Genomic DNA, 23,517 nt, shown 5'->3' with positions numbered 1-23,517 from the left:
CTCAACAGCAAACCATAAGCCAGATACCACGGGTTTTCCTACAAACGCAGGAAAAATCTCTGGAGAAAGAAGATACATTTTTGTGCAAAGTATGGCCAACTACAAGAGTTCCCTTGGGAAAAGCAGATTTCATGTTCCAAACACTTCCGTGTAGTCAAGTAATGGCTCCCTCTTGGCCCAAGAATTTCATACACTTCTCAAGCCAGTGAATTTTAAGTGAGCTACTGGCACTAGTTCTCTTTCACTTCTTTCCCTTGTTTCTTCCTTGGAGAAGGGGAAGGAGGCACAGTCCCATTTCAGCAGCTGTGACTCAGCTGTCTACATGCCTACACCAGGAATTTGGACATCCCTTCAGAGATACCATTTACAAGTGAGAAATTGTTGGGAGAGCAAGGATGCGTGCCTCTCTCAGTTAGCATCTCTTGTGTAATCAACATTTTTAACCCAGCTTATTTCAGCATCTACAACCCATACATTTCTTCAGTAGTAGAGGGCATTTAATTTACTTGAACTAGCTATTTGAGGATGCTGACTGTATTTAAGCCCGCCTACGGATCTCTAAAGCAGGACAAGGCAGTGACATTCTAACCTGACTCCGACCGAGTTCAAAACAATTCCATAAAGAAAGAGAAGCACAATACCAAGGGTATCGGTCAAGTGTCTATCTGCATGGAATGCTGCTCAGACTAGTGCATAAAAGAACATTCTTTTGGCCCTTATCTCAATAAAGTCCACCCTAATTTTCTGGGAGAATGCAGGGCTACACTTGTTCTGAAGATGCATTTATTTAGGATGAAGGAATTTGAAAATGTCAGGAGATGCAAAAGATCTTCAAGCTCATCAAGAACCATTCTCCACCCAGTATAGGAATGTCTACTAGAGTCTCAGGACAGATGGCCTCTCTGCAGCTGCCTGGATAGTTTCATGCTCTTCATCTTAAGGCACGACCTGTGTGGTATCAATGGTATTTCTCCACGATGGCTCTGAAATCACTTGACAGTTCAGATGGAATGACTTTTGATCTTCCTAAAGACTGCACCCTATTGAGAGTAATACAACCACTAGAATTCAGAATTGGAAAGGACTTTAAGGATTATTTAAGCACAGGTGACTCTTTGTGTTAAGCTAGACCACAATCTAGGCTTATTAAGTAGGAGGTCTATAGGTACATATATTGTGAAACTTGCCTATAATGATCACTATGAGAACTGCCCTTCTATGCTGAGCCAACTTTTCAAAACAAAAGCTTCATGTCTGCTGACTTTTTATCCAAACTGATGTCTACTTCTTAAATTTTCTCTTTCCATCCTATTTAACTGACCTTAAAAACCCTGATGTTGGTTTTTAAAGACTAATAAAAGTTAATAGGTCACTAAAAGAAGCAGAAACTATAGTACCGGGGTTCTGATGTCTCATGGGTTACAACTTGGAGAGAGAAAAAAATATTGGATTCATTTAGCATTTAAGAGGGATTGTATAGAGAAAGAAATTCTATGGGACGTGTCCCCAAAATTCTAAGGCTATTCATACTAAATGTACTTCTAATATTAAGTAATATAAGTGCTCATAGAAAAAGGCCACATTTTCTTCAGTTCCTACAGGTAAATACCAGAACTCAAAGGGGCATCAAGATTTTACGTGAATCAGCTTCCCATCTCCAGGTAGGTAAGGTATCATAGTCTCCTTTTACACTAGGGTCCTCTGAGGTTAATTGACTCCCCCAGACCAGTAGATGATGAGAGAGACTATCCCAGAGCCCCTCTGAACTAGTCTCATGGGTCACAACTGAGAGAGGAAAAAAAAATACTTGCAATTCTTTTCAATCTATTGCACCCCACCCCACAATTTTTATTGAACCTCTGCAATCCATCAGCCATTTTTTAAATTCTTTTGCTAGTGTACACAGATTACATTTCTCAGAGTAGATTTTTTAAAAAGATAGCAAATAGTGTCTGTCATTCATCTAATTTTTTAAGAAATGAATCAGACAAGAAGTTGGATTGCTTTGCCACTACTTATTTCAAAACCTCATCTTCTAGAGGAGATTCTTTCTTTTCTTACTCTGTCCAGTTGATCTAATGAAATAAAGCCATTTCAAAGCCTTTCTCAATGTGGTATAGAATGAGAGAAACTAAACACTTCAAAAAAAAACAAAAAACAACAACAAATTTTTAAAAAAGAAAATAAGCTAAGTGTTTCTTATAAATCACATTTCATGTGCCAGACACTATAGGTATATTTTCATCTAATAGTTACAAACATCTCATTTAATTCTATGTTAATCTTTACAAAGGTTAATTTCCATTAATTTTCATTTACTATGAACATTTAATTTCATTTGATATTTACAAAGAGAGTCAGTTAAAATGGTCTCGTTTTACAGATCGGAAAACTGAGGTAGAGAACAGCTCATTGATTTGGCTAAGGTCATATAACCATTAATTGATAAATTGAAACCTATCTCTGATTCAAAAGCTTGTATAGTGCCCAGGTGGTGTGGCTCAGTGGTTGAGCATCAACCCATGAACCAAGAATTTGCTGGTTGGATTCCTGGTGAGGGCACATGCCTGGGTTGCAGGCTAGATCACCAGTGGAGGTCTCCCTTCTTTCTCCTTAAAACCAATAAAAACATTAAAAAAAAAAATACACTTGTATACTTTTCAATTTATCTGAATAACTAAAGTAACTAATATCTTGACATACATATATAGCATAATGAGGAAATGGTAGGAACAGTCTAGATTAGATAAGGACTACTTATCTAAGTAGGTCAGGTAATACAGGTTTTTCTTTGATAAAAGTGCTTTAATTTCTACTCATTTGCTCAACCTGGCAAAGCTATTCTCTGTATGTCATCTTCCAAACCTCCTCAACAACCTCAGAATTCTTCAATGCTAAGGCTTCTATGCTAAAAATAAAAGAGACTTTTTTCCAAAAATTTAGGTTTTTCATTTTTTTAAATATATTTTTTGTATTGATTTCAGAGAGGAAGGGCAATGGATAGAGAGATAGAAACATCAGTGACGAGAGAGAATCATTGATTGGCTGCCTCCTGTATGCCCCACACTGGGGATTGAGCCTGCAGCCTAGGCATGTGCTTTAACCAGAACTGAACCACCTAGGTCAGGGGTCGGCAAACCTCGGCTCGCGAGCCACATGCAGCTCTTTGGCCCCTTGAATGTGGCTTGGCGTTAGAACCACTTCTTCAAAATAGACTCGCCCAGGCCGAAAACCGATTTCTGCACATGGGCCACGAAGTTTCAATCGCACTGTACGGGCGCGCCCACATGTGGTATTTTGTGGAAGAGCCACACACAAGGGGCCAAAGAGCCGCATGTGGCTCGCAAGCCGCAGTTTGCCTACCACTGGTCTAGGTAGACGCTCACTCAACCACTGAGCCAAGCCAGCCGGGCAGGTTTTTAAATCTTGAGAAAAAGCTGGATGAGGGATCATATAAAAACTTAACTTGTGCTTAATGTTCAAGGCTGCAGGACAACTGACACAATTAAATAAAGGTGTTTTTTTTTATTTTAATAAATGAATAATCATTCGCGGTCTGAAAATATTAAATAAAACTTTTTAGAAATAAACAATTGATAATGTTTAAATTGCACACTGTTCTGAGTAGTGTGGTAAAATCTCAAGTCATCCCGCTCCACCCCATGGAGCTTTAAATTTGCAGGTGGAAGACATAACAGTAAACGTAGTCCAATAGACAGCAGTCCCAGAAGTCATAGTCTAAAGGAATACTTCAGTAAGGAATCCCCTGAACCAAGTGACACCAAGCCATTTACTACAAATAAGGCACAGTTACTGTGAGATATTCTGGGAGAGAGTGACCAAGTTCACATAACTTTTATTACAGTGTATATGGTATAAGTTAAACTTTGTCATAAGCATATATATATATACATATGTATATATATATGTATGTGTGTGTGTGTGTGTGTATATATACACACATATATATATATTTAAAAATTAGTATTCATAGACTTGGGTAGTATATAAGGTTTCAGGCATCCAATAGGGTTCTGAGAGCAATACATATGTTCCATGGATAAGGGGGAGACTACTGTATTTATATTTCAGTAAAGAAAAAGGTGCCTTTTGAGATGTATTTTCACCAAATCACTCTCAGAAACCATTTTAGCAGTAATGACTCAAAGATATTTTCATTTGTGGAGTCCCTTTCTCTTTTGAGAGGACAGACTTGCACTAAGGAGTATCCCCTAAACCCAAGTTGCAGAAGATGAGCCTCATCTATATATATAAAAGCCAAATGACTGGAATGCCGGAACAACCAGAATGACCGGTCGCTATGACGCGCACTGTGGCAGCCAACCGGCCCAATTGGACCTCAATCGCCCCCCATAACCGCCCCTCCCCCTGCCCAGCCTGGCCCCAGATTAAACCCCCCACCCCAATTGGTGCGCAGTGGAGCCGGCTAGCCAACCTCCTGCGGCCCACCTACCCTCCACAGGCTGGCCTGACCCTGATCGGCCCCCATGGGGCGAGCTGGCCAGACTCCACCTGTGCATGAATTTGTGCACCGGGCCTCTAGTAGAAGATAATGCCAGAAAAACACACACAAACTAATCCAAATGTTACAATTGTTCCCTTACAGGTAAAAGACACCAGTGAAATTTGTGTTTCAAAAAGACCATGATAGCAGTGGTGTAAAGGCCAGATTGCAGAGGGGCTACCCACAAGGGAGAAAGAGAATTTGAACAAATGATTGTAAGAGTCTGGGTGCGAGCTGGTAAAAGGTCTGAACTAACAGGTTTAAAAGCTGATCTGTAAGTACAGCTGTATAGAGATGTTTTCTTTTTTGTAAGGGATTAGGGAAAATAATATAAAACTATACAATTATGAGTTGTTTTTGTTAATTAAAAAGTTTGCAGATTCAGTATGTCTTGACTTTCCTTTAAAATTAAACCTTCAGGAGAATACATGGATGTACAAAACATACCTATGCACACCTACATGCACGCATGCAAAAAAGACTGAAAAAAATAGGTCAAAACAATGGTAGTATTTCTTTTAGACTAGTGGAATTTCAAGCTTCTTTATATTTTCTAACTTCCTTAATATGTGCTGGAAGCCAAGATCAACAGTAATTAATATAAAGGCGAGAAGTCCGGTCAGAAGGTTGAATGGGGCTTTGATGTTCAGAAGGCCGAATATCTGCATTTTATTACCTGCTGCTGACTCAATAGCCGAAGGCAACCCCCTAAACCTGATGATCTCTTTACTGTTTACCAAACATTACCATTGATATGTCTGCTTGCATTCCTAAAAGACAATTGTGTATTCAATTAAATAAAAGGCAGATGGGAATGAAGATTCAGTGAACTTGGTCCCTCGAACCAAGTTCACAACTGGCTTCCCCCATAATTTCCAAATTTATATTTCTTGTCTTGTGTATTAATTTGCCTGTCAGCCCCTTCTCCAGGTCTCTGAACCCAGGCCACGCTGACAGTGGCCTCACAAATATGAAGTCTTCCCTTACCTTTAAAATAAAGGTGTTATACATTTATTTTTTTCCACTTTTCCAATAGAGAAAAATTTTTTAAATAAACAAGCATGTTTACATATTTCAGTAGATATATATGTGTATATATATATATATATATATATATATATATATATTACTAAATGTGTGTGTGTGTGTGTGTGTGTGTGTATAAGTATATACATTACTAAAACATGATATAAAGGTCATGCATAGGAAGACAATAGAGAGTTGACCCTAATTTCCTATTGTTGTATGGATAACACAATTCTCCCTGCAAACTTATGCAAGGATAGGTCATTAAATATCAGCACCTCCATGGAGAACTTTATATACTACTAGAGGCCCAGTGCACAAAATTCGTGCACGGGTAGGGTCCCTAGGCCTGGCCGGCGATCAGGGCCGATCAGGGGCTTCTGGCTACAGGCCAGGGCCTTCCTTCCCCAGCTGCCAGCTGCCGGCCAGAGCCTTCCTTCATTCCGCACCGCCCCCCTGGTGGTCAGTGCACATCATAGCAAGCGGTCAAACTCCTGGTTGGTTGAACTTCTGGTTGGTCAAATTCCCGAGGGGACAATTTGCATATTAGTTTTTTATTATATAGGATTCATGCATAAAAAAATATAATGGTTAATAATGCAAATTCACAAAATAATAATGTTATAATGGATAGCATGGGAGTCATCTAACGGGCATACATCAGGTTAATACAAGAAAAATGATTTGTTGCATATCATTAGAGATTCTTTCTTAAGCTATCACTATTATAAATCACTCCAACTTAACTAACAAACAAATATTTAATAATTCGACAATAATGCTGAAAATTGATTTACTTAATAACAAGAAAATTTCTTTGGTCATAGCAGTATTTTTATTGCTCAGTGCCTCTTCCTTAATTTTCTCATTCCTAGTAATATTGCCATGAATTGAGTTCACCTTTCCTCCGCATGGAACAAACAGCATTTCACTGTAAATCTCATTTACCTGATGTGAGAAAAAGAAGAAAAGCATGCTCCTTTCCATCAAATCCCCGGAGACATTCTCTGCAGCTCCCCTCCCCCTCTTCACAATCTGCAGTAATGAACTGCATTACTTCCTATCCATACCCACCAGGTGAAAGGGAAATAAAAATGGTTCAGGTGCAAGGAGGTATGTTTGTTTTCTATTTAAGGGTTCAAAACACACACACACACACAAAGGATGGATGCTGACATTCCATGAGACACTGTATCTAGTCACAAAAAAATAAAATGCATTTTTGCCAATACTACCTTGTCTGAATTCCATTTATTACAAAGTTATCACCATTTAAAATCCATTAGTTGCCATTTTCTTAACATAGTCATAGTTCCTTCAAACTCCCTCCTTAAAATTCCAAAGTTGCCACATAAAATTTTTCCTTTAGAAAAATATGTGACTTGCAATGGAGACCACAGTCCTTATTAAAACACTAGAGTCCCGATGCACGAAATTTGTGCAAGGGGCTCGGCCCTCGCAGCCCTGGCTTCTTCCAGAAGGCCGTCTGGAAGGTCGTTTGGCTATTCGGTCTAATTAGCATATTAGCTCTTTATTATACAGGATTTTTCTGCATATACTAAAGCAAGTGCCGCAGTATGTGTCCATGGCACCCATGTCTCGCAGAGGTGTCCCTGAGAATAAGCCTGTCTCTTGCTAGGTACCAGAACACCAGTTAAAAGAAACAGCAAATAGTTTGTCTCAGTGGATAGAGCATCGGCCTGCGGACTCAAAGGTCCCAGGTTCGATTCCGGTCAAGGGCATGTACCTCGGTTGCGGGCAAACCTACTGGGGTGTGCAGGAGGCAGCTGATTGATGTTTCTCTCTCATAGATGTTTCTAACTCTCTCTCCCTCTCCCTTCCTCTCTGTAAAAAATCAATATATTTTAAAAAAGAAAAGAAAAGAAATTGCAGGAGACTTACTTGCACACATCATAGCTTTGCCAGATTTAAAGTGTTGCATACAGGGTCTCTGACTTTTTAATCAAACTACTCTTCCCTACCCCATTTTCTTTTCCTCTCCCTGTTTTTGATGTCTCTCTCACTCACAAAAACATTAACCTAATGACTCCCTCTAGTTCTGCAAAACACCCTCTTATGTCAACAATCCACACCACTCCCTCAATGCACTGTATCAATTACATAAAGGCTTTTCCCTCCTTCCCTTCTGAAATTCTTATCAGGATATTACGAAGAAATGTCCAAATGTCTACAATTAACTAGTATCCAAAAATCCCAAATAAGATCAAATAGTAGCTCCACAGTTCTTTTTTGATCTTACTACATGAAGCTCAGAAAACATTTGAGGGCCAAACACATTTGGGGGCAGGAAGCCATAATTTAAAAAAAAAAATAAGACTGAGTCTATTCCATTTATGTATTAAAGACAAAGGAAGGAAGAAAATTGAGGCTAAAAGGAGTAAACGTGACTTTTGGTTACCCCTTTCAAATAATGGGAAGCGGAAAAAGAGACAACTGGAATTCAGCAGGAAAACAACCCGAGAACCTGCTGAAGCGTTAAAACTTCCAATAAGCTTTTTGTCCCAGGAGCCCTCACTACCAGAGCCCAGGAGCCAGGGCAAGAAGGATCCCGGGGTTGAAGAGGATCACACACTCTGCAGGCCCGGGGTGGCGCACGGTGGAGGGGGTCCATGGAGAAAAAAGGGGGACAAATGTAATACTTTCAACAATAAAGATAATATTTTTAAAAGAAAGGGATCCCACGCTCTTTGTGTTCCTAACAAAGAGCTGATACAAAAAAATGATGAGAAAAACATCTGTTCCTCCAAAGTTTTCCGCCGAGAAAACAAAGTGCCAAGGGATCTAAAGACTGTGCTTCCAACCTTCTCAAGATCAAGCCTTTCCCTTGCGGAAGGAAACTCAAGGGTTGGTTAGGCATGAAATCCTTCCGAATAGCTGCTTAGTACTGAAGGCTGTTTACTACATAGTAGATGAGTAATCACGCATAACACTCAACATGTATAAAATCTACTTAGTTTGAGTTGATGCCATTACATTTACAATTATAGTTCATGTATACAGTAAGTCTTCACTTAATGCCACAGATGGGTTCTGTGGGAACTGCAACTATAATGGAAAGTACATATGACAACACCAATTTACCCTAGACCCGTGGTCGGCAAACTGCGGCTCGCGAGCCACATGCGGCTCTTTGGCACCTTGAGTGTGGCTCTTCCTTGAGTGTGGTATTTTTGCTTGTTTTTAAAGCAAAAATACCACGGCCTGGGCGAGACTATTTTGAAGAAGTGGCGTTAGAAGAAGTTTAAGTTTAAAAAATTTGGCTCTCAAAAGAAATTTCAATCATTGGCTCTGTTGACTAATGAGTTTGCCGACCACTGCCCTAGACTGATATAGTCAAAGTTTAGGTTCCTATGGTATATTTCTGGTCACAAAATCATCATCAAACTTCTAAATAAAGACCCAAACATTTCTAATATTAAATATTCAACAAATGTGAGCCACATATACATTTAAGAGAGATTACAAAAAAAAAAAAAAAAAAAAAAAGTAAGGTGTCCAGCCAGTGTGGCTCAGGTGGTTGAGCGTTGAACTATGCACCAGGAGGTTGATGGTTCAATGCTCGAACAGGGCACATGTCTGGGTTTCAGACTCAATTCCCAGTAGGGGGGGGGGGGGCATGCAGGAGGCAGCCAATGGATGTTTCTCTTTCCCTCCCTCTCCCTCTCTCAGAAATCACTAAAAACTTATTGTGTGTGTGTGTGTTTGTTTGTTTTTAAAGTAGATAATTATATTCCCACTCAGGGTCTAAGGTAGCCAGAGCCTATCCTTGTAGCTCAGGGCACAAAGTGAAAACCAACCCTGGAAAAAACACCCTTCTGTTGCAGGCACCTTCACACACACACACACACACACACACACACACACACACACACACACAATGAAGACATGCCAATGCATCGCATGCACATGTCTCTGGATGTGGAAGCAAACCTAAGTACCCAGAGAAAATCCTCGCAGATATGAGGAGAACGTGCCAACTCCATAGACAGTGAGTGGCCCCTGATGAGCATCTTCGTGTTTTTACCACAACGTTATAATGAAATGACGCTGAACTGAACAACATTATTGGAGGCCCTGCTGTAGTGATCAGGTCCTACCTTGCACATTGCTTAAAACATAGCTGACTGTTCTCCCTAAAAGGAAGGGAACACTGTCATTAGCTGTACAGTTTACAGGGAGAAACAGTCATCTCCAACAAGTCAACAAATTGAAAGAAAAAAATATCAACTGTCTCAATGAGGCTGAAATTCTGGGAATAGTCTTTTTTTTCCTCTACACATAGTGAAAGTAATCATTTAAAATAAATCCAAGGCTCTCAACTGAATTAGTTGCATAATATTGCCTCCAAATCTTCCCAGTGAAAAAGCAAAAATTTGTAGTTTCCCTCTTTGATCTGCGAGTCAACTGTTCATTTGAAGTGAATATGTTTAAATACCACCTACTAAATCCAAGACCCTACACTAGATATATGGAGCATGCTTTGATGAATAAGACCTTGTGATTGCCCTCAGAGAGCTTAGAGTTCCGTGGAGAAGCCTGGGCATGGATACAAACACAAAACAAAACAAAAATCGGAGCAATCGGTGGTAACTACAACAGAAAGTACAAGCAAAAAAGGAAGGGCTTAGCAGAAAGCAGGAACGCAATTACACCTTTGCCACTTATGGTCAGGAAGGCTGCCTGGGCCTGGCAGCGCTGTGACTAAGCCAGGAACCCTGTGCCAGCCAGAGCTGAAAGAGAGCGTTCACTGTGGGGAAGGCACAGGACAGAAAGCCGCAGGGTATGTTTGGGGAACAGTGCTCTGTGCAGCTTGTTTTTAAAGCAAAAATACAGCGGCCGATAAATATAGAAATTAGACGGTTGTTCTTAGTATAATCATCTTCAACTCTGGGCAGAATGACAGAATCCAATTGTGGTATTTGCAAGAGACTTTCCGTCCCAGGTGAGATGCCTAACTCCCTACCTCAGTGGCTTGTCTGCTGCTCTCAAGCGTCATTGCTTTTCCTACTTCAGTCTCTAGTTGCTTGTCTACCTACCACACAGTCATTCAGTTTGAGTTTCTTCAAAATCATTATTTATCAGACCTGACAGGTTTATTTTTTCCTACTGTCTTTTTTAAACAAATAAAAGTTTTCTGTATGTTTAGTGCATGAGCTGGTAAAGAAAACTATTAAAACATTTTGTCTTAAAAATGATAAAGCAACAGCGTTTTGGAGGGGAAAATCTCACCAGACAAAATAAGATTGGAAAATATAACTTCTGAGTTAATGAGCTGGGAAAGGTGGGGGCAAAGTGAGGTATAAAAACAGATGAGGCAGACAGAAGTCAGAAACTGTCCCATAAGTATTTCAAAAGAACACTGAAGTTTATTGCAGAAAATATTAGTCAGACTTTTATCCAAAAAAACGTGGGACTAAGGTAATAGTGAGAAAATAAAAAGAGTATTTAGGGTTTGGTTGGCTTTTTCCTCCTCCTTCTCCTCTTCTTCCTCCTTCAAATCTAACAGAGATACTTATCTGACAAAGACTCAGAACTTGATAAATAATAAGAACAAGACTTTTAACGAAGCATCCAGGACTAACTTAGCAGGTATTCATGCTTCCAGAATTACAATCCATTTCAGGAAGAAAGGACTCTAACTATGTAAGAAAGCACCTCTGTTTCCCACCCCACACAATAAACCCAAAATGAATTGCCAAGGACTTGAATTAGTGCTATTGTTCTTTTTTACCTGGAATCACTAAAAATGCAGATACAAAAAGCAGAGAGTTACCGATTGATTGTAATGACAGAATTATCAAATAATACTTCTTCAAGCTCCACAATAAATCTAAGAAGCTAAAGTTTTATTCTTAAAATCCTTCTGGTATCAAAAGGGTCTGGGTTTGGTTACCATTTGGCAGGCTTGTAAGAACACCTTACTCTTGTAAAAGCAACAATTCATGATTCATGAGGCTAGATCCATTCAAACAAAAAACACACACATTGCTAAGCAACACACAAAGGCTCACACACCTCAGAGCCCAGGCCAGCAACCAGGAGCCAACAAGCTGCTGCTCTGTACTTCCACTCGCAGTTCCCCCTGCCTACAGCCCCTTTGACGTGTGTGTGTGTGTGTGTGTGTGTGTGTGTGTGTGTGTGTTGCATTCTCTTTCCCCATGCACACATTTTTAGTGCTATTTCAGGTATGAATTTAATGTTGTCCTTCTTGTGTCTGTAAATGTATGAATACATTGATTCTGATTCCTTAGAATCACTGTAAAATAAAAATACACTGCTCTCCACTTTCTCCCAACACATATAATTCTTTTCTGTGCAAGATTTGAAGTACCACAAAAATGTCTGGTAGAGTTACTCTGAAAAACAAACACGTGCCACTACAATAATTCACCCCGATACAATTACTCTTAATTTATTCAGAAATTTCCAAGTCAAATAATATATGCAAGTTGCTCTTCATGCAGTGGCACTACAAATGCCCATGGGATTTCTGCCCATCTCTAGGTGGTTCTGCTGCATCCTGGTCCCTAAACAACATGCTTATGCAGGGAACTGCCATGTTAGATCCACAGACCCAGTTCCCTAACTATAGTGAATTGGTATCAGGGTGGGAGCAAACCCAACACATCAGAATCCCCTGCCTGAAATTTGGGACCTGGTGAAGATTCACTCCACTGACAGGAATCAGGATACAGACTTTGAAAACTCATCACCGAGGAAAAGGGTGTACCTCGAAGAAAGAAAAATGAAGCCAACACACAAAGAGAAATGGAGACGCGAAGTGCAGATAGCACCCGGAGGGGCTCTGTGTCCCAGTTCTCCTAGTTCCAGAGGTCAGACTGCATGCCTGCCCTCCCATGGCTTGTTATTATTCAGTTCATCCTTGGAGTTTATGAGACTCCCATGTAGCTTTCAAATGCATTCCTTTCCCCTTTAAACAGTCAGACCTTTGCCTATAATCAAAAGATTCTTAAGTAACACACAGTGGGTCCCATTTGTTATAGCATGGGAGAATGCTTTTCTCCCAAAGAACTCAAAATAAAAAGTGCCACAGAAGTTTAAAAGAAAAATAAACTGAGCACGTCTGCTCTTTAGAAATGTTAAAAATGATAATAATTAAAAAAAAACAAAACAGAGGTTCAGAGGTTGAAATGACTAGCATAATAATCGGACACTCAGGGGTACACATACTAAGATAAATAAACACTTTCAAAATTACTCTTCTTTGTCCCTTAATCTATGTGGTTCAAACTCAAGATTAGCAAAGTCACCTGAAAACAGGCTCAGCTCTTTCTGGCAATTAACAACCCTTCGATGAATAAAGTTGGGTGTCATCTTTTCTGAGCACCTAAGATTAAATTTAAAGCCTGGCTGAAATACCTTGGGAAGTCCACCTTCTCTGATGTACAATGAGGAAATTATTTGTGATTCTCTCTCTCTCTCTCTCTCTCTCTCTCTCTCAGCATCTGGATCTGACCATTGTTAATAATAACATCTGTGACTGAAAAGGAATAAAAACTATTTTCATATCTTCCCATGACCTAGGAACACTGTCAACCTAAAAATAAAACAAGGAAAAAGAAAAGCTTAACATTTTTGTATAAAGTGACTAAACTCTATCAAGCCATGATAGGCACGTTCTGGGACTTTTTTATAGTTGTGTTTTTTTTTTTTTTTCCCCATCAAAGTGGTGGGGCAGGGAAATAAGAGAAAAAAATATATGAGTTTCATGACTAAAATCTATGAAGGTATAGAGTTAATATACTCCAGGGCAACTTAAAAATTATATACTGAAAAACTTTATGCTTTTTCATAATTTGCTGGATCAATATTTCTGTTTTGGGGGATAGGGTGTTCTGTCTTTAATAAAAATGTCTTGGGTTTTTTTGACTATACAAATAGACTGTATAGTATGAACTCAGGTTTTAATTTGAATCTTTAAGAAGCAGCAGATTAAATTACTCCCTGTAGCAAATAAAATGTGGTACAAAATGTTTTATTTTTCATTTTTCAGGTAAAGGGTAAAGATCTACTGAAGAGAAAGAATGGCAACCACTGAAAATCCCTTTTGAGACAGGAAGTTTACACCTGCTTAGCTTGTCCAGCTAAAACCTTAAAGGTCAAAGGTAAGGTCCACATCTCCCAACAAAACAGCGTTTTACCTGAAGTCACACCGTTGTTTGTGGCTGGATGAAACAGGACTTAGCAAGTAAATGAGTGATGCCTGTGGAAGTTCGAAGGACTTCCACCTCTTTATGGACAGCTAAAAAAAGCCCATGGCAAAGCCATGAGGAAATCCTGGTTCTGATGCTCAGTCACTCTTTTCCTCTGAATCAAATCCACATTTCCTCTGGCCCAAATGCCTGAAGGAGACGCTTCTAGTATCCCTTCTCTTCCAAAAAGTAGAGAACATCAGACTGTTAGAAACTGCTAAGCCCCAAGTTACTCCTTGGCTGTGTTATTTCTTTATATAAAAGGTTCCCTGACAACAATGGGATTTTAACACATCTGACTTTATGTCCTACTAAGAATGAAAGGCAATGGCAATTAAACAAGGACTAAATGCTAAAATATGTACTGATTTCGAAGATGTTAAAATGTGTGTGGGGGGGGGGGGGGGGGGATTGGGGGAGGGAGGAGAGAACACTGCAAAAAAAGTCACTAGTCTCTCTCAAAATTGCCACAACCAACTGACATCAAAGAACTGCTGGCTCTACTTCTATAAGATTCTTTTCTTTCAAACCTTTCCTCCTACCACTGCCACAGCCACCTCAGGTCAGAACGACATCACTTCACAGCCTGCTCAAAAGGATTATTACTGATGTCCCTCCAGAAATCCTGTCGCTGCCTCCAACCCAACCCATCTCTGCAGTCTCCAGATTAACTCTGCTAGGGTGAGCCAGCTCATGAGGAATCACTTTGGTGTTCAGACCCCCCCCCCCGCCACCCCCGACACCCCCGCACCTCACCTCACCTCAACCTACCCTTATGGACCAGCGTTTCCCAGGAAGGCCTGCAAGAAATTGTCTCATAGCAGTTCTGTGGATTTTTCTTCAAAAGAGGGTGTCATGATTAATTACACTACTCTAAATAACATGAAATACGTTTTTCATGGGAGGCTTCTCACAGTCTGTAATGTATGAACATTTCTAGGAGGTGTGTAGAGCATCCAGTTTCCCAAACTAATTTCACCATAAAAACCTTTCTGAGCCTGTTATCTCCTGAGTCTGATATTCCTAGGAAAATAAACTATGACTTACAGCTCCTCATAATTATTCCTCTGATTTCTGCCTCCATCCTTAGGGTCTGTTCTAGACCCTTTGTCAAAGACGCATTTCCCCCTCCTGGCTTCCATGTGTACTGGTATTTATTGGTATTTATCAGGTCAAGGCCCAGTTCAAACACCAATTCATTTTTTAAGCTCTCTCCCGGGGTCCCTAGATGCAATCAACAGCTCACAGAGAACATTGCATCTACTTTTCTTTCAGTATCTGCCACTGCTTACTTTCTACTAAAGCTATTTTTCTAGTATTTTATTCAATCCCTATAATCCCTTTGAAAGCACCATCTGGGCCTTATTCATCTTTTTATTCTTCTAAGCACCCAGCAGGGGGTTTTAATTATTTCTTAAGTGAAACATTCAAATGTGGCCTAATCCTTATAACTTCTTCTAACTCCCTATGACTCCTCTCACGCAACATGCTCCTTCAAATGCCCTCTGCTTCGTGAAAAATGAATAAAAACTCTGCATTCGCAATGCTCACCACATCTTTAAAAATCATATAGGAACAAAATCAAACATTTTCAAAAGAAAAGACTGTAGTATTAAAGTTTAACTGAGCATTCTGTCACCTTATCTTGTCACGTGTAACAAAAAGGGCTTAAGACCCATGGTTTGGGGAGGAGGTAAAAACAAAAGGAGAAAAGTTTTTGTTCTTGCATAAGATAACCTTATAAAGTCATTTTTTCTTGATATACCTGAAATTAAGTACACAATGCTCCTATTTGATTATATCTGTCAAGAAAATTTTTTGCTTTTTTGCTTCTTTAGCTGATACATTCTGAAGATTTCAGAGTTTTGACTTTTCCTGATATTCACCAAATTTAAGCTTCCCCAGGGAGCCCTCCACCCAGCCTGTATTGCAACTAGGAAGGCACAAGTTCTCCTTTCAAAACATGAAACACCAAGTTGAAAGATTATGACCATTCCTTATAGATTTCCCCATGGTATGTTCTAATGTGCCTCACTCTTGAGCAGGCACATAGTAAGGGTACAGAGCTAGCTCCGATTCTATTAATAACAGCAGCAACAGCTAACACTTCCTGTCACTTACCACGTGCCACAGAATGCTCTGTGTTTTGCACACTTTATCTTGTTTCATCCTCACAACACCTCTGTGAAGAAAGCATTATTATCATCATCTCCACAAAGAAAACCTAAAGAGGTGTTACGTAAGTTACCCAAGTTCACACAGCTAGTAATGATAGTTCCAGAATTTTAACCAAGGTAGTCTGATTCCAGAGCCCAAACTCTCAGCCACCATCCTATCTACCTGCCTTCTATTAAGGCATACAAGAATTACTATGCAATCACATCATGGTTGGAGAGCCACTCCGCTCAACGAGCACACTTCCTGTCCTGACAGTCTGAAGATGTGTCAAAATATTGGAAAGCAGTAATGTCTGTGCTCCATCTTAGATAAATGAAGTATGTTCTCTAGGAAGGAGACAGTGTAAAATATGAACGTGACTTTACCAAAATGTTGTGATATAATTAATAGATTTATAGAATCATTAAATAGATTTAATTTATTAGTTACCTTGGTGTTCCCCAAAATAAAATTGGAAACCTTTGTAAATTCCTGGATGACAGCCACACCTTTCTCCTTAACCTCTCTCTCCACCAGTTTCCCCACTTCCAGTACCAACAGCCACCATCAGCTAGCAAGACAACATAAAACAAAACTTTTAGCATCGCCCTTTCTACATACAGTGAAATAAGAAACGATGTAAAAATCTGTAGGCATTGTGGACTGGTAAATCCTCTTCCTAAGGATTCAATAAATTCACCAGCCTGTTGTTCAATTGAAGAATTAGCTGCTTGGAATTCTACAGCAGGATTATGTTGTCACTGAGCATTGTACCCCTAGCCTTGAGGAAAGCAATTCTAGCAATCTAAAAATGTACATCATTCATTAGTAGACTACCAAAAAGATCTTAGGCTACCGTGGTCCTATAAAAACATTCAGTTTGTTCTGTAAATACTTACTAAATGCCAGGCACTGTTTTGAGTATGCCAAGATCAACATGACAATAAAATGTTCAGAGCCCACATTCCACAAGCAATGGCATGTAGGTCTGAGAATGTAATACAGAATGGAGGAGGGGATGCCTCCCAGGATGAGCTGAAATGACTGGAAAAAAGGTGCCAAAGTGAAGATCTGTGGTTAAAAGTCATTCTAGGCAGAGGTACACAAGTACATCAAGCACAGACCTTTCAAGAACCACCAGGTGGTCCCCCAAGTGATCAACCTATGACTTCAAATAGATTTCTACATTATTCCAAGTATAAAAACTGAACTCATTACCAATATCAAAACCTCCTTGAGATCTTTATAAAAATAACAATTCATATGTTCTCATCTTGTCATATTTATTCAAAAATAACAATACTCTTGAAATAAGGCATTAAATTCTACCTTTTTAACAGCAAGAGCTAGACTATGATGAAACAAAATAGTGCCACTTCCAAAGTGAGAGCAAATAAAGTTTTACAACTAATAACATATCCCCATCCAATTCATCTATAAAGTATATCCAGTTATAATGCATTCTAGTGGTGAGACACAGAGGCAAGACGTGTTTTAAAGAAAGAGGCATCACTGTAATTAAAAATAAGGAGAGTCCCTTCTAGAAGTCTGCCTTAGTGATTCACAATGTAAACTTTCTCTACTCAATGAGGTGTGCACTACTAATTGATTTCTGCCTTGAGAGGCTTACGATAATAAAAAGCAAATATAACTGAGAACATCTGCCATGATGAGATATGTTTGCATAATCTTCAATTTTACATATTTTTTTAAATTGCAGGTGTTGTTTTCACTTTTTAATTTACTGCTTAGGTATGACCTTTTAGTCATAAAAGATCAGAATTCAAAACTCAGTAGTTTATAAAATATTTTAGATGTGATTGTGACGATGAAAAGGTTACTTGTAGGAATAATGAAATCACCTTGATAAAGGAGGAAGAAATTGGGTGTGTTTTATAATAAGAGCAATTTAAGTGAAGAAACTGAGATTTGAAAATTATAGCCTCTACCAACTCAACTTTTCAATGATTTAAAAGGAAAAAAGCTGGGGGGAAAAATCCCTCTTCGGAGACAGCTCAACACACCTTTGATAAGAGACATAAGAAGAAGAAAGTCTAGTTCTGCCCTTGTTAGCCTCAAGTTTCCTCATCTAAGGTAAAATAGAAATAGTACATCCTACAAATTATCTGAAATACTAGAGGCCTGATGCACAAAATCATGCATCTGTGGGGTCTTTCGGCCTGGCCTGAGGGGATTGGGCCAAAGCCAGCTCTCTAACATACCCTGAGGGGTCCTGGATTGCGAGAGGGTGGTTCTCAGGTGACGCACCTTGGAATGGACTCCCTCCTCTCTGATTCTGGGTGAACCACAGCTGCCAAGCCACCGCAGCTCAGCAGCTCCTACATTGAGCATCTGCCCCCTCATGGTCAGTGCATGTCATAGCTACCAGCCAGTCAGCCAGTCACTTAGGCTTTTATATGTATAGATTATATGGGCATTGAACTTGATAATAATAAATGAAGAACTTAACATATATTAGGAAATCAAGCACATTAGTTCTTTTTCCAAGTCATCCTTTTTTGAAGCCTAACTAACATTTATTGATTGCCATTTATATGCCAGGGAGTATAGTAAGTGCTGATAAAACAATGATTAACTGAAACATGTTGCATGCCTTTAATGATACTGCAAAGATAGGAAGGACACAATAACTAATGCAGAATTGTATATATTATCATGAAAGTATAATAAAACACACATAAAAGTTTTATTTCTGCTGAAAAAATTAAAAGGGAAGCCACAAAAAAAGTCAGTTTTAGATTTGAGCTTGAAATATAAGCCAGAAATTATCATGGCAAAAAGACAAGAAAGGCCACAACAGGAAAGGAAGACACTAATTCAGTAAATATTGATTAAGTATCCTAGTGTGTGCCAGGCTCTAGACTGGCACCAAGTGTGCTTCAGCAGAGGTATGGAAGTGTGATTACACATGGTATCTCCCAGAAAAAACATGTCATGCTGTATACTCCCTCCCCAATGCCTAGCCCACACTTTCACATAAAAATAAATATTAATCAACACAGTCACTTTGAAAATATTCTTAATTATTATCCAAATGTGTAGATTTGGTATTGTGTTGAGAATGTTCTCAGAGAAGCTCTTTATAAATGTTAAATAAATGTACAGTCTTAAAACACAAGTGACTATTATATGTAAAACATACTTGAAAAACAATACAAACTATCTTTGCAAGTAACCTAAGCAATCTGAAAATGTTTTACTTAATAAATAACTAAGACACCAGACTACACAGTCTTTCTAGCTCAACCAGTGGTCATAGCTAATGATGTTAGAATAAAATCATTTTTTAAATATGCTTTAAATTTTTCCAAATGCTACAAATAATGTCCAATGCATACCAACTAAAATGAAATGCCATTAGTTATGGCAGGCCTCATTATGAGCTGGAAAAGCTCAAGACATGCTCATGTGAAACCATCAAATTGTCTAACATTCTCCTGGCCCTAATTGCTTGTTTTTCTTGCTTTTTTAAAAAATGAAGCAACAGTCCTTTATAAAACCTCATTTAAGTGCAGAACACAGTAAAGATTAACATGAGATTTTTCTTATTTTTTTATTTATTTATTTGAGAGAGAGAGAGAGCCGATTTGTTGTCCCACTTATTTATGCATTCAGTGATTTATTCTTGTATGTGCCCTGACCAACAACTTTGGCATCCTAATATACAAAAAGCCAGGGGCCATCATGACCGAAACAACTGGACAGACAACCGAACACAGGCTGCATGGAGTGACCAGGCCGTCAGGGGAGGTTAGTGAGGGATGACCAAATGACTGAATAGCAGGCTGTGTGGGGCGACCAGGCTGGCAGGGGGGTTAGTGAGGGATGATCAAACGACTGAACAGCAGGCTGTGTGGGGTGACCAGGCCGGGGTGGGGGTGGGGTAGTTAGGGGCAACCAGGCCAGCAGGGGGAGCAATTAAGGGCAACCAGGCCAGCAAGGGAGGGGGGAAATGAAGGGCAACCAGGCTGGCGGGGGGGTGGGAGGGGCAGTTAGGGGCGATCAGGCAGGCAGGCAGGTGAGCAGTTAGGAGCCAGCAGTCCAGGATTGTGAGAGGGATGTCCGACTGCCGGTTTAGGCCCGATTCCCCCCCGCCCCCGCCCCACACCCTGTGCATGAATTTTGTGCACCAGGCCTCTAGTATCAGCATAATACTTAATCAATTGAGCTACCCAGCCAGGGCCACAGGGATTTCCCTTTAAATCACAGACATCTAACAGTAAAACTATTTCCTTGTAAAGACAATAAAAATACTCTGACATTTTCATTTTTTACAACTGTTTCTTTATATGCCTTTTGCAAAGTGGTATTGTTTTGGTACAAGAAAAACCTTCTTGGGTAATTAAAAAAAAGTACTGTTTTACACCCCCAACTCATGTAGAAACAGTAGGAAAACATGTATTTTCTTACCTCTGATATTGGAAGGGAGGGAGGCTATTGAAAACATCCCCTTACTTTTCATTCAATGCAATATACCACAGATCACAACCTTGATACTACCATTTCAAGGGATTTTGTTTTTAATAGCTCAAACAGAAATTCAAAAATCCTACTGAAAAGTAAATACCATTTCTCACTTACGAAATAGGTAAATTATGAACACTCTGATATATTCTAAACAGAATTCAGTTTTGGTTTTCTTAACCCTGATGTAAACTAAACCTTTTAAGAATTACTACTGTAATATATGAAATCAAATTGTACCTTTGGTGCATTGCAAATGCAATAATATAACTGAGAGCAGTTCTTAGAGATAAAGGTCTAAACAAATACACGTTATCATTATATAACTGTCTACGTACTGTTATGTAGCAATGGGCCTTGACAATTTACCATGTTTTATATAAAATGAAGAACCATTTAGACCCATTACAAACCATTAAAATTATTAGCTCTCACCTGAACCATGCAAAAATATGCCTATGTGCCCATTAATCCTAAAATGAAATTATTTCAGGTGGGTGAACAATTAAGATTTTCAAGGTCTAATCAATATTCTCACAAAGGGCTCAGTCAAGTCATTTGACCAAAAGCTGAAGTATGAGATTAGTCTAAGCCAGCAATTTTCAAACTTTTTCATCTCATGGCACACATAAACTAATCACCAAAATTTTGCAGCACACTAATAAATATGTCATATATTTTTTGCCAACCTGGAAAAAAATGTATTTTGATTCATTCACATGGGATGGCTATTGTGTCTGCTTTGTCATTTTTATTTGAAAATCTAAGGGAGCTGGCCGGTATGGCTCAGTGGTTTAGCACAGACCCTGAACCAGAAGGTCATGGTTCAATTCCTGGTCAGGGCACATGCCCAGGTTGGGGGCTTGATCCCCAGTGTGGGGCATGCAGAAGGCAATCAATTATTCTCTCTCATCATTGATATTTCTATCTCTCTCTCTCCCTCTCCCTTCCTCTCTGAAATCAATAAATATATATATTTAAAAAAGAAAATCTAAGGAATATGTCAGTGCCCCTGACTAAGCAATGATCAGGTATAGCACGTTTTAAAAATTCTTGTGGCACACCAGTTGAAAATCACTGGTCTAAACCAATGTTACCTGTACACACACACACACACACACACACACACACACACACACGACTCAATGCAATTCATTCAATTTTATTTTTAGATTACTATGAACTTTTATTTAGTATTTACCTGTTACTTAATTTCTTTCTTAATCCAAATGTATTCATTTAACTGTCTTCTGATTTTGTGACTTTATTTTTCCCTGCTTATATTATTTTAAATGTTATCATTTATTACTTAATTTCCACAGCATCTTCTAATAGTTTCTTTGTTAATTTCTAAGTAACTTTTACCTTTTTTTGAATGGATATGAGGAAGGTACTTGAGCTTAAGAGATAAAGTCACAGGAACACAGTCCATAAACCATAACAGAGAAGACAGAAAGTCACCTTTCTTTTGAACGATTTCTAAAAGAGAGGAACTGTGTCCCAAGTCAGAGACCTCCCGGGGAATTCTAAAGATATTTGATCCTAACCATCATTAGCCAGTCATGGCTGACAGACCTATTTTTTATGCATTTAGACCACAGTCTCAGAACTATGACATGAGTAAAACTGCCCCTCGGGAGGATGACAAACTAGCCTAGAAAAGAGCCCAGACAAACGGAAGCAACCATAATATCCTGTCTCTGGGACAATTCACAAGCTCTGTGAGGAGGCAAGTGGAGGTACTAAACTACAGTCTCTGAGAGCAATTAGAGGATTGTGGCCTTTTTCTCCCCGAGCAAGCCAGCCTTGGACAGACAAGAAGGCATAGGGGCTTTCCTTAATAAGCTTTTTATTTCATTTCAAAACAAGTCATGCTAGAGCATACTTTGGTCATTCTGGACCTCCCTTCCACCTTTTTTTGGAGAGAAGCACAATATAGAGGGCAGCAGAGCATAGATGTGAAGAATAGCAGAGCAGATCCACCGTGCAATAGCTATGTGACCTTGAGCAAAGTGGAACCTCTTGAAGTCCCAGCTTATTTCCGGCTATATGAGTCAGGCAAACAACTGGATCTGTATGATGTACATATAATGATTACATGGTTTTATATATTAAATGATATCGTGCATGTGGAGCATGGCTAGCACTTGAAAAACTCAATAAATGTTACCTAGTTTTAAAAAGTGACCTCTGAAGTACTGGGGTCTCTCTTATGCTGGCCCATTCCAAAGTAAACTTGGGTAAATAGGATTATTTCACTTCAAGAAATGAATTTAAACATTTCTCCTCTGTAAACCTTGCTGGTGTACTGTCTTCATCATGAAAATACCTATGGTTAACTTTCTTCCAAATAGGTTCTACAGTTGTTTAAAACCATTTCCAAGTTTAAAATCTTCCAAAAGGTTGGCTTGCAATAGCCATCCTGACAAGGCCTAATATTATGAGTCCCACAAATATGTCAATTAACTAGATTCACCTAAATTAGTTGGTCTTTCGATGAAAGGGTTTGACTGGAGGTCTATTGTACATCTATCACTAACAGTGTGAGGAATTAAAACACACACACATTTTATTTTATTTTATGTAGAATGATCACAACATAATTAGCCAATGGCTTAGATCTGAATTTACTGCAGCATCCTGGGAGAGGCTGGGCAAAGACCAAGAGTCTCACAGAACAGCCTGGATCAGCTGATGAAAGCAGAAGAAAATGATAGTGTTTTGTTTTTGTTTTTTTTCTAGTGGGTAATTTTAAAGCAGCTCCATACCTGTTACTTGAAAAAGAAATGCTGACCCCAACAATCATTAGTGGACTACTCTCAAGGGACAAGTCATAACATTGGAGGAGAGCAATCATGACTGTAAACCCCTGGAGTAGTCTGAGAAACAAAGCCCTCTAGTATTGTAACAGCTTGGCCGCTGTGTGAAGCTAGATAAAAACGGTCAGAAGAGCCAGTACTCAGGAATTATAATGAAAACAACAACCTGTTGAGTGCTTTGTAGTCATCAAAGGTGTTCTAGCCCTGACTGGTGGATTAGTTGGTTGAAGTGTCATTCAGTACACAAGAAGGTGGTGGCACATGCCTAGGT

At 39.2% G+C, this 23,517-nt stretch overlaps 1 protein-coding gene and 1 long non-coding RNA gene across 3 annotated transcripts in view; one reads left to right on the top strand and one right to left on the bottom strand.

The window, feature by feature from the left end:
- Positions 1–23,517, bottom strand: part of PTPRK (protein tyrosine phosphatase receptor type K) — a 477,611-nt gene that overhangs the window by 368,269 nt on the left and 85,825 nt on the right. The window lies entirely within an intron of this gene.
- LOC129150602 (uncharacterized) lies at positions 767–6,649 on the top strand. The gene is made up of 3 exons (XR_008557319.1): positions 767–1,107; positions 1,593–1,661; positions 6,427–6,649. It is a non-coding gene; the product is annotated as an uncharacterized LOC129150602 (long non-coding RNA).

This window comes from Eptesicus fuscus, chromosome 10, assembly GCF_027574615.1.
Source record: "Eptesicus fuscus isolate TK198812 chromosome 10, DD_ASM_mEF_20220401, whole genome shotgun sequence".
Classification (NCBI taxonomy): domain Eukaryota; kingdom Metazoa; phylum Chordata; class Mammalia; order Chiroptera; family Vespertilionidae; genus Eptesicus; species Eptesicus fuscus.
This window is presented reverse-complemented; position numbering and strand designations above follow the sequence as displayed.